Raw genomic sequence first — 16,444 nt, forward strand, 5'->3', positions numbered from 1 at the left:
GTTTGTAATTATTATTAATGACTTGGATGAGGGGATTGAAGGATGGGTCAGCATGTTTGCAAATGACACAAAGTTTGGAGTAGTCATTGACAGCGGGACATTGACAGGATGCAGAGATGGGCTGAGATGTGGCAGATGGAGTTCAACCTGGATTAATGCGAGGTGATGCATTTTGGAAGGTCGAATTTGAAAGCTGAGTCCAGCATTAAGGGTAAGATTCTTGTCAGTGTGGAAGAACAGAGGAATCTTGGGGTGCAGGTACATAGATCCCTTAAAATGGCCACCCAGGAGGACAGGGTTGTTAAGAAAACATATGGTGTTTTGGCTTTCATTAAAAGGGGGATTGAGTTTAAGAGCCGTGAGATCTTGTTGCAGCTCTATAAAACACTGGTTAGACTGCACTTGGAAAACTGCGTCCAGTTCTGGTTGCCCTATTATAAGAAAGATGTGGATGCTTTGCAGAGGGTTCAGAGGAGGTTTACCAGGATGTTGGCTGGACTGGTGGGCTTATCTTATGAGAAGAGGTTGACTGAGCTCGGACCTTTTTCATTGGAGAAAAGGAGGAGAAGAGGGGACCTAATTGAGGTATACAAGACAATGAGAGTCATAGATAGAGTCGATAGCCAGAGACTATTTCCCAGGGCAGAAATGGCTAACACGAGGTGTCATAGTTTTAAGCTGGTTGCAGGAAAGTATACAGGGGATGTCAGAGGCGTGTCCTTTACACAGAGAGTTATGAGAGCGTGGAATGCGTTGCCAGCAGCAGTTGTGGAAGCAGGGTCATTGGGGACATTTAAGCGACGCCTGGACATGCATATGGTCACAGGAATTTGAGGGTGCATACATGAGAACCAGTGGTCGGCACAACATCGTGGGCTGAAAGGTCTGTTCTGTGCGGTTCTATGTTCTATGTTCTATGATGTTCAGTGAAGGGTCCCAACTAACTGCACATTGAGATAGTGAGAGTGTATTCAGAGCCTACAGCTCTCTCTCGCCTAATATGAGGGGCCCACAGAGATACGTATACTATCAGGCAAGGTATCATTGCGAAAATACAATTTCTTATGCCATCAATATCTTTCACTCGACATAATGAGTGTTAGTCCGTAATCTCCAACATTTAATACAATCACCTCTTATTCTGTCAGCGTGCTACAAATTGAACACTGATTTCCTTCACACTCTCCTCATAGTATTATAAACTCAGGGATTAATCTGGCGAAAATCCTTTGCACTGTCTCTGTGACGTGGAAATTTTTGCTAATAAAGGAGCAAACCTCTGTCCAGAATACCCCAAATACCGCTTCAAGAACTCACTACAGCTTTACTCCTCCCTCGATTCATTTTGTAATATAGGGTAACATACAATTCATTGTCGTGATTCATAGATGGCCTGCATGAATTCCGTCAGTGACTTATGACTAAGGACATCAAGGTCCGTTTCGAGAAAAGCGCTTCCCTACTTCTCACATTCCAAGAAATACGACATGAAAAGAACTATATACGATGCTCACATCATTTGATATTCAAATCACTTATTTGCGTTGTGAATCGTGGTGTTTCAACGACTCATACATGAGATACCAATGAGTAGTAGCCTTCAGAACATAACGGGGCCCTGCTCTCAGTATTCTCTCCATCATTCAATTCTCAGTTAATTTAGAATATTCCCCCTTACGCTTCACTGTTACTTTCGTCACTCACCTGTGCGCAAGCATGTGAAAATATCTTCTCAGATTAAAATACACGACTCCCACCGGTTTTCATTCGTCGATGTCACAACTAAAATTCTCCATAAACTCCAGTTTTTTTTTATCAAAAATAATTTCCCTGTCATGAATCTCGGCTGACTCTGCTAAATCAGATCATTATTCACCGAGGGTCTGGTTATCGTTAATGACAAAAAAATGCGAATATTTTCCTCAAACCCGACGTCAAGTTATCGATCTGTTGGTTTTCTGTTTTTCCACTTTGCGTTCAGACAGGTTACTTTGCAGTCTGTAAGATGCTTTTCAATCATCTAAATAGTTTTGATGAACTTATTCCTCCCTCCTCAATTAAGGAATTGACAGTGCAGAAGGAGGCCATCGTGTCTCTACCAGATCCCAAAAGCTCAATTCTCCAACACTATCTATGTAGCCCTGTAAATTCATCACTCAACTTTGCCAAAAAATTACCAACATTCACTATTTTGAACTTTTCGAATACATAAACATTCCAATACATAAAATCTAGATTTTTGAAGTTCCTCACTTTCGCCAGTCAACCTGTTCTCTAACATTTCCAAAAGACTAGAACAAACAGCCCGACCAACTATCAAACCAAAAATCTAGGTCCGCTACGTAGATGACACCTTTATCATCACAAAAGAAAACAAGATAGAAGAGACATGTAACATAATCAACAACACCCTCACAGGAATAAATTTCGCCAAGGAGGAAGAAACCGACAACAAACTCGCAATCCTGGACGTCACAGTCGAAAGAATGGACAACGGAGAACTACAAACCTGCGTGTACAGAAAACCGATAAACACTGACCAAATACTTAACTGCACTAGCAACCATCCCAACACACACAAAAGAAGCTGTGTCAGAACACTATTCCAACGAGCCACCACACACTGCAGCACAGACAAACTTCGGAAAACAGAGGAGAAACACCTATACAACGTATTCAAGAAGAACAGATACTACAAAATACCGTCCGCAGATTCCTCAGGACCAAACCACGGCAAGCAGGCCTATCACAGCCAGAAACCCTAATCACCTTACCATACATCAAAGAAGTCTCATAAATGACAGCTAGACTACTAAGACCTCTCGGAATCCTAAGAGCACACAAACCCACCAACACTCTCAAACAAAAACTAACAAACTTCAAATACCCAGTACAACCCATGGACAAAATCAACGTCATCTACAAAATTACATGCAAGGACTGCCACAAACACTACGTAGGACAAACAGGAAGAAAGTTAGCCACTGGGATCCATGAACACCGGCTAGCCACAAAATGTCACGACCCTCTCTCCCTGGTTGCTCTACACACGTACAAAAAAGACACCATTTCAACTGGGACAACACATCTATCCTGGGACAGGCAAAGCAAAGACATACCAAAGAATTCCTAGAGGCCTGGCACTCCAACCACAACGCCATAAACAAACACGTAGATCTAGATACCATCTATCAACCCCTCAGAAAATGTTCAGGAAGTGACATCACCACAAACCCCAGGAACCCCATCCAAGACAAACATATAAATAGAAAGCAGGAGAAAACAGCTTCGCTTCACTTGGAGGTCCTCACTGATGATGTTACCTAGCCAGGTCATGAAACGTCTGGATACCAAACCTGCAGCTCAGCGAGCAAAACTGCACCCCATTTCCAAAAGATTTCCTGTTGCTTCCTCTGTGGAGACAGAACCAACACCTCGAACAGAGATGGCCTCTGTCACGTAGCGAATATGTGAGATGATGATAATGTTGCGTATTGGATATATCACCCCCACATGTCCGGAATGTTCTAGAATCAAAACATTTGTTTGGTATTGTCAGTAAAATCTTGTCTCTGGTAAGAAATTACAGGTTGTGCTAAATGAAGTTACAAAGCTCTGTGACCTCCTCATTGTTGAAATAAACTGGCTTCACACTTCGGACCTGGATAAGACACGACATTGGGAAGTAGCAAAAATGATCGTGGAGTGTCTTGGCCCACCCTGTGTGGTCTCTGCTGCCCCAGACAATTTGTAAATGAAGTGTCTACACCTTGTCCATTTTGGGGATACAAGACCCTCAGATCTCCCTGAACAATCAGTGCAGCTGACAACACAAATTCAAGACGACCATCCAGCGAACCTCCTCTGACTTTCCAATAACAGGAACAAGCCAAATCTTCACGTACATGGTACACCCGCTCAGTGTTGAAATGCCATCCTCTCATTAGTTTGTATTCATGGCTAAGCACTGGCAGCCTGCAGTGGTTCAAGAAAGCAGCTCACCAATACCTTATCAAGGGCAACTGCGAAAGGGAAACATATGCTGGCTCAGAAATAACACTGATGAACCATTAGTGAATAAAAGAAGATGACCACACTCACGGAATAGAAAGAGAGGAAACATAACTCACTTTAAACAGGGACATATACTGACCTGGGCATGTTACTCACGAATATGGGAAGAAGTGGAAAATCAGTGATTTTAATCTCATAGTTTAATTCCATCCCAGATGATTAACAACAATTCCTTTGTTGATTCCTTTTGCTTTCTCTCTATTTCTTCATATATTAGATCACTCCACTAACTCACAGTACACTAATTCCCAGCTAGTTTCAGACCTGACCCGTGATCAGTCTACTCAAAACCCTATTTATATGTCAACCGAGGCTGCCAAACCTGTCCCGTTTCCTCAGCACCCTGTTTCTTTCTGTTTCAGATCTCCAGTATCTTTCGTTGTTTGATTTATCCTTTATTTTGTTATTTGACGGGATTTCAGCATCGCTGACAAAAGCAGCATTTGATAACCATCACTTATTTCCATTGACTGTGACCGTTCCGTAAGGCAGTATAGAACCAAGCACATTGTTATGGGTATGAATAACTCTTAATCCAAACTCAGTAACATATTATATTTCATTACCAAAGGCTATCAGTAAAACGGATAGGTTATTGGACAAAATGCTGCTCATTTTATGGTGACAGTTCGTGAACTTTGTTTTTTTTAAAATTTCCGTTCTTATTATTTGGATTTATGTTCCGCTAACAGCTGTGGTAGGATTTGAAACAGTGTCTTTCGTGTAATGACCTGTGACTCAGAATTATCCATCCAGTGACTTTCCTACTTTGACACATTGTCCCCATTATGAAGTAAATTTGGAGACAAGAGCAAGTTTGTGATTGAAATATGTGTAACTGGATCAGTGACCAGAAGAGAACTGGAACTGTAAAGTCTGATCTTCATCTTGGTTTAGATTTTGGTTTATTCAGCAACCGCACTGACACAGAGTTGGAGATTCGGGGTATTATGAAACAGGTAGTGGACAGGTTTGGTGATGGAAGATAATTCAAGATATAATTCAGTTCAAGACAATAACGGTGCTTTCTATCTTGTTCTTAGATATTTGTGAGGAAAGGTTCTGAAATATACATATAATGAATGGAGTTTATAATGAAACTAAATGCAATAGTTTCTATATTTATCAGATATACAAAACAGAGAAAAAAAAATTTCAACATGATTTCTGGAATTTATTAATGAGCAGAATTAGAGGGACTTACCAGGAATACAAATAATAGCGAGGATTGGATAATAACCTGCCTGAATAATCATGAGTACACATAGTATCTGTCTTGGCAAATCTGACTTAGTCCTGTGCAACCAGTAAAGACCTTCGGATACACGCCTGTGCGCAATTGTAACATTCCAGTTCATCGTTCTCAGATTCTGATCGATTGTTGGAATATTCCAGTCGATTGTACTCAGATTCTGATTTCTCCTTGCCCTGTCTATGGAGCTGCTGAACTCTGTTCGTGAAGGAGTTAGTGAATCTCTTGCTACAATGACATAACACATTGAAAGAAGCCTCTTACTAATAGGAGAGATAAACCCTCCAGTGACACAATTAGGATCCATGGAGACTGACATCAATCACAGTCTCTGAACAAACAGTTCCTGTTAACCCCTTCACTACAGAACTTCCAGCTCACATCAACATTTGGACTGGATTGGATGTCAACATCACTAACTATTGATTTAATCTCCAAACACGATTGCTTTAGCGAAGTTAGTGGTGAGGAAAAATGATGAATGTTTTCTTTTCGCAGGCTATATGATTCGGAATGTTGTACATTTACAATGCTGTAACCGCTGGCCTCCCTAAAAATCACACAATCAGGTTGTTGTTACTGTGCCGCTCTCTCCTCCGCTGCAACAAATGCCAACCAAAAGATGGCCAAATAACAGAGTTGCCCTGGAATTACAGAAGGAGCTTCGATTTGTCTGGACGTCCCTCTCACGGCTACGTTGTAATGTCAACACACAATGCTGGTCAGGATACTATAAAAAAAATTAACAAGCATAGTATTGCTGTATTACTCGTTGTGAAACAATAAGTGACTTTTCATGACTTCAGACCCAAGTTAAACTTGGCATGTACAAAGACCTTGCTCATTAAAAACCATGGATTCACGTGTCAGGGACAGAGTGGATATACCATTAACTCGGAGACAGAAAGAAATGCGAACAGTGGCTATGGAGATATTGCCCCAGTCATCATCTCTCTTTCTGCCAGATAGAATGTATCGCAATGTGAACCAAACAGAATAAGTTTAAAAGGAGGGAAGAGTACGTTATGTGTAAACTTTATCACTGGATATCCAGATCGATAAGATTGAGCATATATGCATAGGATATTCGGAATTAGAAACACAGACACAGAGAACACAATGCGCATGGCCATGTGAGAATACAGAACAACAACAGTCAAGAAATAACTCATTCTGAGCTATCTCAGAGATGATGCAGAGATGATGGTCTCAGTAACTGACAGCTTTGTTGCAATTTTCACGTGGAATCCTAAATTGGAACAGTGAGATATTCGGCACATCGAACCTACACTGACCTCTGAGGAGCACTGCACCCAGAACCACCTGCTAACCTATGCATGTATCTCCTATGGCTATCCTGCCTCCTCCACTATCCCTGCAACTCCCATAGCCAACTCAAATAGCTACAGATGAGCAATTTAACATGGTCAATTCCCTTACAATTTGCATGTTTAGACTGTGGGAGGAATCGGGAGTAGCTTAAGGAAGCACTTACAAACAAGGGAAGAATGTAAAAGCTCAATACAGGCACTGGACTAAGGGTGCAATTTTACCAAGGCCCGTAATGCTATAAGACAGCAGCGTTAAACCTTGAGCCACCGCGCCACCGTGCCACGCTCACAACTGCGTTTCTGTGACAAGGAATACTGGGGAACATGGAAATCTGAAATGCAAACAGAAAATGGTGGCGAAATTCATCAGATGAGTCAGGATCGAAGAGTGAAACAGAATAGGCATATTGTGTCTGATGTGACACTGTTCTGAAAAAACTCATATTTGTCTCAAAACGTAAATTCTGTTTCTCGCTGTTCAGATGCTGACAGATGTGCTAACGTTTTCCTGCGCTTTCAACTGTCTTTTTTTCTTTTGGACTGGATATATATCTGGCCTGAAAGGAGATGGTGAAGCTGCCATTTGAGTTGACTCTCAAGTATTTGGTTGCAGAATTTGAATGTAATTTTATTTACAAAATTGTCTTGGAAAACATTTCTCAATATCGACATCGTCGTGGTCTGCATGACTCGCCATGAAAATGTAGAAATCAGTGGCCATGATGTCGCATAATCAACCCTCTGAATGTAATCGATTGAAGTAAACACCCCGATCATTCCCTCAATGTCATGTCGTGTCCTGATATCACTGGGGTCTAGCAAGCTCTCAAACTTTATGAAACATGAAATATCTTGGCATATTTATACAGGACATTTTCATTCATGAGTTTTGAACGCACTAGCATAGGAAGATTATATTTGACAAACCGAATCATTTTGCAGAAGGTGGCAGAGAGCCATCTGAATTAATCTCTTCTCTCCAAGTGATGCACATACGCACACAGGTGTTTTTAGGGACTTTTCAAGATGCTTTTAATAACTGATAGTGAATTATCAACAAATTAATCCCGAGACACAATGACATGTACCTTGGGAGATAACTTCCAGAGGTTGTTTTTATTCACTATTCCCATTACTAGTGCAGAATATTCTCTAATTCGGATTCGTCATAATTTGGTCAGGGTCCTTGATGCCACCTGTCATCAAGTCCTGTTTCGATGGGAGTTTACTCTTATCTCACCTCAAGTTACACTGGAAAATCCATTGAAAGAATAAAGAGCAAAAGATGAGAATACTGTTTCATTTAATAATGTCCCGAAAATGTTCAAAAGTAAATTGGGCACGGACTTTTAATTCTGTCCGAAGATTTCTGTCCTATTGGTAATAGGACTGTTTGGTTCAGCTTTGTGAGAGAGGGGCAGAAAGAAGCTTCAGTTTGTATCAGTATTGATCAAAACCATTCAGTTCACGGTGCAGCAGATAGTTGGAAACATATTATTGTCTGCAGCTGTTGGAAATTGATCGTTCGAAACTCATCATTCACTGATGTCCTGAAGTAGCACAGAAATCAGCAACTTTCAGCATCTAGTTGAGAGCAAAAAGCGAAAGTGATGGTCAGGGAACGTGGGAGTAATAGGGGAAGTGGAGTGACATACAGTACAGGAAGTGTTGAGGGAGATGGTCAGTGGAAGCGTCTGGAGCAGCAAACTGTGCAATGCAAGGGAAGAGGTGTTAATGGAAAGAGTAGGAAGGCGAGGAGGAGGTGTGGCTGAAAAAGTATCAGTGGCAAAGAAAAACCTGTTTTTGGAAAAGTGAGATTGATGGACAATCAAGGATCGCTTTTCAGGAAATCTGGGGACTGGTTTCCTTTGAAAATTAAGAAAAGATTTCTCCTACTTTTAAAACTAACAGTAGATTCTTGTTCATATTGTGCATTAACTCTACATTTCTGTTTGTCTATCAAGTGCATACAATATTTTCTTTTCTCCCCAATGCATTATTTCAACATGACGTCACTTTTTAATGCAATATTCAGAACGGTGATTGTTTCTTCGATTAATTTACTTCCAACTCAACCTAGGGATGAGAACGAGAAAATTGATCTTCTACGGCATATTTAACTGTAGAATTTAATGAAACCTTCATTCTCATCGCTCTCGCTCTTTCAAGCAAAATTAACAAAAGAGCCTGTGTCCATCCTGCAGATGAAAAAAAGTCTTCAGTCTGACGATTGCATTGAATGACATAAAGAATAAGCTGCAGGTGCGCATAAAACGGAAATGTTTCAATTCACAGGGCCAAAAGCTTATTTAAAAATAATGATGTACTAGCCTTATGCATAATACATTCGATTAAATTACTTACAGTATGGAAACAGGCCCTTCATCGCAACAAGTGCATAACGACCCTCCGTAGAGCAACCCATCCAGACTCATCCCCCTATATTTTATCCCTTCTCCTAACACTACGGGCAATTTAGTATGGCTAATACACCTAACCTATGCATTTCTCGACTGTGGGAGGAAACTGGTGCACCCGGAGGAAACCTATGCAGACACGGGGAGAATTTGCAAACTGCACACAGACAAGAGCATGAGATGGTGAATAGAACCCGGGTCTCTGGTGCTGTGAGACAGCAGTGCTTACCACTGCGCCACCGTGGAGCAGAGCATAAAGGCAGAATTCAGCTCCATGTTCAAATTATTATTTGTGGCTCCCTCATAAAAGACCCAAACAGCATCCCGCTACAAATTCACGAAGGGAGAGAAAAACACAGCAGAATGGAATTCTGAATTATTCCTCTGCAACAACTTGTGTAGAACAGGAAGAAAATTAAATTGTGTTTCTGATATTCATAAATGCTGTTTGTTAGAATGTGTGGGATGGAGGGGGTGTTGCAGAATGATAAAGAATGCTGTGGATGACACGATGCTTAGCCGAGTTGTTCACAGTGGGAAGGACCGTGTTAGATTACAGGAGGGTACAAAAAGATTATTCAGATAGCCAGATGAATGACGCAAAACACACTTAACGCTGGAATATGTGAATGCTGCACTTTGGAAGAAAAAAAACAAGACAAGAGAGGGCTCAACCATGAAGATTAGCTAGATCTGCTTTTCGAGCAGAGAAGGTTGAACAATGGACCTGACAGAGATCGTGAGAGGTACGGACAGAGTGAACAGACTGTAGCTGTTCCTCTTAGTAAGTGAGTTAAAAACCAGTGGACACACGATTAAAGTGAAAGACAAGATATTGTGAAAGTATTTGTGGAACCTGCTTTCATTGAAGAGGATGGTATGTGTCCAGAATGCATTGTCTGGGAGAGTTGCTGAAGAAGGAAATGTTACAAAACTTATATAGTACTGGTATCATGAGGGACATAAGGATAGAGGATGTGTTGGGTACGCTAAATGATATTAAGGTGGACAAATCCCCAGGACTGGATGGGATCAATCCCAGGTTGATGATGGAGGTGAGAGAGGAAATAGCAGGGGCTCTGACAGAGATGTTTATCACCTCCTTAAACACAGGTGAAGTGCCAGAGGTCTGGAACATTTTTAATGTTAGTCCCCTGTTCAAGAAGGGTTCTCAGGATATTTCAGGAAACTACAGACCTGTGTGCCTAATGTCAGTGGTGGGACAGTTGGTGGAGAAGGTACGGAGGGATAAGATCCATTTCTATTTGGTAGATAATGGTCTTAACAGTGATAGGCAACATGGTTATGCGCGGGGGAGTTCGTGCCTTACCAACTTATTAGGATTCTTTGAGGAAGTGACCAAGTTCATAGATGAAGGATGTGATGTCTATATCATATACTTGGACTTTGGTAAGGAGGTTGATAAGGTTCCCCAATGTAAACTAATGAAGAAAGTGAAGTCACATGGTGCGCACGGTCTTCAACCGAGGTGAATGAAGACCTGGTTGAGCAACAGGAGACAGAGACTGGTAGTCGAAAAACGTTTCGCGAAATGGAGAAAGTTTACTAATGGTCTTCCGCACAGATCAGTGCAAGGGCCACTGTTGTTTGTGATATAAATAAATAATCTGGAAGAGGGCATTGATGGTCTGATTGGTAGTTTTGCAGACGACACGAAGATTCGTGGAGTAGCAGATAATACAGGGGACTGTCAAATAATACAAGAAAATATATATAAATATCGATAAAATATAGATAGGTAAGGAGATTTGAGCGGAGAAGTGGCTGATGGAGTTCAAATCCGGCCAAATGTGAAGTGATGCATTTTGGGAGGTCTAGTTCTAGAGTGAACTATATTGTTGTTGTGCTTCTGTTCGCCGAGCTGGGAATTTTTCTTGCAAACGTTTCGGCCCCTGTCCAGGTGATATCCTCAGTGCTTGGGAGCCTCCTGTGAAAGGCTTCTGTGCTGTTTCCTCCAGTATTTATAGTGGCCTGTCTCTGCCGCTTCCGCTTGTCAGTTCGAGCTGTCCGCTGTAGTGGCGGGTATATTGGGTCCAGGTCGATGTGTTTGTTGATAGAGTCCTATATTGTAAATGGAAGAGCTTTGGGGAAAGTCGATGAACAGAGAGATCGGGGAGTTCAGGTCCATTGTCGCCTGAAAGATGCTGCACAAGCAGATAGAGTGATCAAGAAGTCGTATGGTATGCTTGCCTTCTTTGGACGTGGTATTGAGTATAAGAGCTGGCACGTTATGTTAAAATTATACAATATATTGGTTTTGCCGCATTTTGAATACTGTGTACAGTTCTCACCACATTACCAAAAGGATGTGGACGACTTGGAGAGGGTGCAGAGAAGGTTTACAGGGATGTGGTCTGGTAAGGAACGCGTAGCTATGAAGAAAGGTTGAGTCGGATAGGTTATTTTCATTAGTAAAAAGGATATTGAGAGGGGAAATTATTGAGGTTCACAAAATCATGAAGAGCAAAGACAGGATGGATAGAGACAAGCTTTTTTCTCGGGTGAAGGATTCAATAACTAGAAATCACGCTTTCAAGCTGAACGGTAGAAAGTTTAAGGGGGTTTCAGACGGTAAGTACTTCACACAGAGATTGGTGGGCGTTTGGAACGCAGAGATGGCAGAGTCAGGGACGGTTGATTCAATTAAGATGCGTCTGGACAAATGCATGAGGACGTGGGGAGCAGAGGGATACAGATGCTTCGGAATTGATCGACATGTTTGTACAGTACTTTTGCATCGGCTCAGGCTTGGAGGACCGAAGGGCCTGTCCATGGGCTGTAAATTTTCTTTATAACATAGAACATATAACATAGAACAATACAGCTCAGAACAGGCCCTTCGGCCCACGACGTTGTGCTGAACATTTCTCCTAGCTTAAGCACTCATCCATGTACCTATCCAATTGCCGCTTAAAGGTCATAAATAATTCTGACTCTGCCACTCCCACAGGCAGCGAAATCCATGCCCCCACCACTCTCCTGGTAAAGAACCTACCCCTGACATTGCCCCATACCTTCCACCCTTCAACTTAAATTTATGTCCCTTTGTAACACTCTGTTGTACCGGGAAAAAAGTTTCTGACTGTCTCCTCTATCTATTCCTCTGACCATCTTATAAACCTCTATCAAGTCACCACTCATCCTTCGCTGTTCCAATGAGAAAAGGCCGAGCACTCTCAACCAATTGTCGTACGACCTATTCTCCATTCCAGGCAACATCTTGTTAAATCTTCTCACTCAGAGATATAATTGAGGGAGAGCAGGACTGGTAACTCAGTATTCTATTCTACAGGAACCATAGTCAGGACAGAAGAGGGGTAAAAGTGGAGGTGGTTTTGTTTATTAATCATGGAGTGTGTTACTGATTTAAGAAGGGATGATATCTTGGAAGTATCTTCAAGCAATTATTTGTGGGTGTAGCTTAGGATTAACACGATGACACAAAACTGCTGGGGATATATTATTACTCACCAGATGAATGAAAATACAGGAGCAGATATAAACACAAATCATTGAGGTGTGTAAAACATCAATAGGATCATTATACTGAGATATTTAAATTCCCAACGTTTGTTGGGGCCGTGATAACTTTTTTCAGAGTAGCCAGATGGTTTGAAATTTATTCCAGAGAGTTTCTTATATTAAAATGTAGAAGCCGCAACAAGGGATGGTGGAATACTGTGAACTCAATGTGGGGAGTGAAGCCAGTCAGTTATTCTAGGCAGGATTTGGAGACCATTATAGGGCCAGTAACCATGTCTCATATATTTTAAATTTATCCAGGAAAAGACAAAACAAAAGGTCTGAGAAATAAAATGTTTTTGGATTATGGAAGCAGATTTTATACTTTTAAAAATGACAGGAACTGGCGAACGTGCGGTTACATCTGTTTAACATTGGAACAGAACAGCGTGAGGTGGGATCATGATTAAAATGAAAATGATGTCAGTGCCGGCCCAACATGTTGCATCGAAGCTGATTTTTTGGAAAAGCAGCACAGAGAATCTCGTATGTCGACAAATATTCAGAACGGAATAAAAAATATGAATAAAAGATTAAAACATGTATAATGTGAGCAGATCAGTGCAGTTACAAGAAGATTGCAGAAAGTGTGGGGCTGAACTTAAGAAACTGAGTAGAAAAGCTAAAAGGTGATGTGATAAAACATTAACGGGTAAAATTAGCAACAATCCAACGATATTGCATCGGTTTGTAAAGGGGAAGAGGATAACACGTGAAAGTATTGGCTGTATTAAGGACCAAGGAGGCAGCATGTGCACGGAGCCAGAAAATGTGTTAAACACGCAATTCATATTGGTCTTCACTTTGGAGAAGCAGTGACTGGATTCAGGGCGAATGACAGTGCTATCCTCGAACAGATTGATGCAAATGCTGAGGAAGAATTGAAAGTTCATCCCCAGATCTGGATGAGCTGTATCTTTGGCTGATGTGGGAGATGAGCGAGGAGATTACAGGTTCTTGAATTTCTTTCCTTCTTGATTTGCCTCTGGCCATTGAGGAGGTTTGATAGGACAAGATAACATCTTAATGCAGGTTCAATTTTCAGAGTGTGAGAAATAAGCTATCGGAATAAAAACTATCAATTCTCTCATCAGTGGTAGGGAAACAATAGAGAAAATTCTGAAGGCTGTACAGGTTGAATCCAAAAGAAAAGATAGATTACCTGGATAGGGATAGACAATCATGGCTGACGAAGGTACTCAGGAAAAATATCACAGAAAACTGTTTCAATATCGTATATCTCAAAGATTCCACTGACTTTTTGATGAGGAAGCATTGATGTCGTTGGCCTCTGAGAGATAATTAAATTGTGTGTATGGTTTTTATACAGTAACCTGGCCTTGATAAGATCTGTGATTGTATCTTGTCTGTGTTGTCCACTTGCCAGTGTTAGGAGAATAAGAGAGTTTCAGTCTCAGGTCGTAATTTGACACCCTCATTGCATAATGTTCCATTGAAAATTTGTATTTTGAGCTGAACATTGCTTTCTCATTCCACTGGCAGTGACATCATATTCGATGTGAGTTTAACTCCTTGTCCTGATTATCTTTGCCCCAATTGCTGGTTCAAAGTGAAAAAAAAGGAGTGTATGAGAGGCACATTTGTGGATGTGTTTAATGTTGAATGACTGGGGGCATTTTAAATTTGACCACTTCTACTCATGTCCTGACACCAATAAGTGACTCAATCACGGAATTAGAATGGCCAAATGTTACATGAATCAAAAGCAACCCTCAAATGAGACGGATTTTTATTCCTATCTTATATGCCTCTTGGATGTGAGAATGGAGTGCACATGTGTGCAGTCATAGGTGCTCAGGCCGGAGAACCGACAAAATTAGGGCTTTCAAGGAATGGTGGAGATTTACCCACCATTGCCAGAGAGGAGCTCATTACCTCTCCCATGCCCCTGTCCTACTAACTTTGAGTCTCTGGAGGAAGAGAACGTTAATGCGAATTAGGACTGTGTGAAAAATCAAAGTGTTCCCATGAAGAACCCAAATGTATGACCATACGGCTGTCATAGATTTTACTGTGGATAAGTGGATAAAAGTGAGAATGATAGTGATGGAGCTCACCAGAAATTAATATGAGTTTACTCCGACATCTTCATCAGGAAAGACCACGATCCTGACCGAAACTGAAAGTAGGAATCCCTGGACAACGCTGAGAATTTTCCTTATATTTGAATCAATTCACTGATAAGGCAGGCTGGTCTTTGCAAACATCAAATAATCCAAGCATTGGTTTCAGGGGGAACATACAAATTTTGGAAACAAGTGAATTTACAGCTGAGTAACTGCCTCGTTCTTTCCACAGTCTGTTCACTGGAACACCAACTCAGTGTCTATGTAGGGTGGCACGGTGGTTTGTACTGCCGCCTCACAACTCCAAGGATCTAGGTTCAACCTCTGCCTTGTGTGACAGTCTATGTGGCATTTTCACATTCCCCAGATGTGTGTGCGTGTTTAATCCCACAGTTCAAATGTGTGCTGGTGAAGTGCATTGTCCACGCGAAAGGTCCCCAGTTCGAAACTGGGCAGAAACTGCTTTGCTCTTCAACTGCAGCCTTTGACATCGACAAGAACGGAGCTTTCTTGCTTGCTTTCCCATGTGCAAACCTGCCTTCGAGTTTGCTTGAATAAATCTTCTCTCGTAGTGCAATGCAATGCCATTCCATTTAATTACTGTGCAAAGCATTGTAAAGTTTTTCTCCAACATGGTTCTGATCATATGCCATTCTGTTTGAGAGTGTAGTTACCCCCTTCTGATCCTTCCACGAAAAGCATGACCGCATTCGCATTCCTTGCGCAGGCGGCCCGGTTCAAAGACAGGGAAGAAGCTGATGTGCTGGTGTCACAGTGCACCACGGATTCCTCAACTAGTCTGTCTGTCAAATGTATCCCAAAGTCGTCTCTGAAAGACCTCATTTGGAAGGTGTCTGTCGTTATTCAACGTGCGAGAATTGGCACCAGAGGTCCTGAATCATGTTTTGGAGCAGTTCACACGTTAGTGGCTCATTCAATCAGCAACAGCAATGAAAGAAATTACACTCTCAGAGGAACCTCTGGACCTGTGCTTTCATAGCGTCGCTAGTATTAAGGTGCGACCCGAGATCTAAGCCACGTTGGAACTGAAACGGAGGAATCGACAGAGAGGCTACAGAATGACATCGCATCCATTTGGTTTTCTTTAAATCACTGACGAGCAGGAAAATGTAAACGGGGAAGGCGAGTGGGGAAGTGAGGCAGTTGCAGATCTGGAGAAAGTCCTTCTTTGTGATTCACTCAGCAACCAGAGACGTGACGGTGACTCAGGCGTGAGAGCTCATCACATCATGAACAAACAGCAATCAAGGGCAGTTAGCACCTCTTCCGGAGTGGGGGTGGGGTGAGGTAATTACCTTTTGACTTCTGTTACTATGTTCAGAAACTGCCTTTTGGATTGAGGTGAACAGAAACTGCATTTCTAAAAAGCACCATGGAACTTGTTAAAATGTATTGAGTCGCTTTTTCTCATCGATTCCCACACAGGTTTCCAACTCAGTTGGTATCCATGAGGCTCATGTCCAGGTGTGATAATCTCTGCAGCAAATTGCACGGTTAAGGTAAAAGGCAAGGAAAGTGGCATCTCGAACCGGCCCCGAGGTCAGACCTTCCTCACAATGTAATCTGTCGTTCTCGGATTGTAATACTACCTCCGGTTTTAGGATGGAACATTCTTTGGGAACCTTATTCTGCAAAACAGACACAGTGCCTGAAACTATGCTGCACGGTATGATTTGGGACACGGCCTGCTCAGCTTTGTGCATTTTCCCTGTAGTCCGG

Source organism: Chiloscyllium punctatum, chromosome 18 (genome assembly GCF_047496795.1).
Source record: "Chiloscyllium punctatum isolate Juve2018m chromosome 18, sChiPun1.3, whole genome shotgun sequence".
NCBI classification, from domain to species: domain Eukaryota; kingdom Metazoa; phylum Chordata; class Chondrichthyes; order Orectolobiformes; family Hemiscylliidae; genus Chiloscyllium; species Chiloscyllium punctatum.